Here is a 1430-nt window from a genome sequence, read left to right on the forward strand (position 1 = left end):
TTATGTGGTCTTGGGAAAAAATTGTTCGTGGATACCGCTTTTCGGTCACGAAGAGAGACAAGCCTACTTGAGAACCCGCAAGCGACATCGAAAATTCCAATTTTTCCTTGATCAACATCGAATCGCAAACAGTTTGAAACGAACTCGTTCTGACTCTGAAAGTAGCGATGCTACAACCGATGATTTTTGCAAACATGATTCCCTTGGTCATTGTGAACATAATCTTGTGGTGAACACTGATAGTTTTAGGTGAAACTTTGTTTACAATCTATGGGTATTTTCGAAATGTCAACTTGTAACTAAAACGTTTTAGTAATAATATTTCCTGAAATCTGTCTTGTTTTACAGATGGTTAGTGATTACATAATATCTGTTCTGGAACAAGCAGGCCTGACTCGGTTACACGAAAAGACACTTGTACAACGCCGCGATCATGTACACTTCGTGGAGCTGTATTTGAATCGAGAGATATCGCATGAATTATACGAACAACGCGTGTCGAGACAACATAAAGATTTGAAAGAGTGTTCCAAGGGTGAGGTCTATAGTTGTTATAGAAACACTGTTAGATTTTAAAGCGCTATGAATCCTCTCTTATTATGAATCCTCTTATGTGATTTAATATTTTGCAGATTGGGATCAGCTGCTTGATGACCTGAATAAAGCGTTCGTAACACTACAACTTCCACTGACGAAATTACGAGAGACAGATGAAGATTTCATAACCCGTGGAAAATTGTTAAATCGGACTCTACTGGGATTATATATTCCACTAGAACAAGATGACTACAACAGTGGATATTCCCAACCTTGTTGATATATAAACAAATGCACTTTATCGAGTTTTCAATAAACAACAAATGATGGAATTGATCCACCCATTCGCGTGTATGTATAATCTGTATAGTGTGAGCAAGGAAATTAATCACAAGTAACCGAGAATCGCGCGCACGATGGGTAGCATGCGTTCCTACATTTTCCGAAGACTGTTATCCGTATATCAATCAGTTAACAAAGTCGCAGGATTACAACTTTAGACGGATTGATTCTGGAAAATCTAAAGCACGAACAGGGACATCGCAGTCATATCGAAATAGCGCATTGTTATTGTGTGTGTGTGTGTGTGTGTGTGGCTAACCGCCGATTTTGATGGGATGCACCAGAACAAGTGAATATGTGATTACACAAATGTATCGGAGTCGTTGTTGGTGTATATTTTGTCACTGTCCGTTGTAACAATATACAAAAATATCAAATTGGTCCGGTGTGGTTGTCAGTTTTCAAAACGAAAATGATATTGTTAGCCAGGGAAAAGATAGATTTCCAAGTGAAAACGGTATTGGTACTCAGGTAAATGACAGATTTCCAAGTGAAAATGTATTGTTACACTGGGTAAACGACGGACCACTATGTGAAAATGGTTTGTTGCT

The 1430-nt window shown here is 38.4% G+C and overlaps 1 long non-coding RNA gene across 1 annotated transcript; it reads left to right on the plus strand.

Moving 5' to 3' along the window:
- The first annotated feature begins 342 nt into the window (after positions 1-342).
- LOC145440035 (uncharacterized) lies at positions 343-881 on the plus strand. The gene is made up of 2 exons (XR_013915409.1): positions 343-535; positions 633-881. It is a non-coding gene; the product is annotated as an uncharacterized LOC145440035 (long non-coding RNA).
- Positions 882-1430: the final 549 nt, after the last annotated feature.

This window comes from Botryllus schlosseri, chromosome 5 (genome assembly GCF_051294905.1).
Source record: "Botryllus schlosseri isolate E-star chromosome 5, Bs_hap1, whole genome shotgun sequence".
In the NCBI taxonomy this organism is placed as follows: domain Eukaryota; kingdom Metazoa; phylum Chordata; class Ascidiacea; order Stolidobranchia; family Styelidae; genus Botryllus; species Botryllus schlosseri.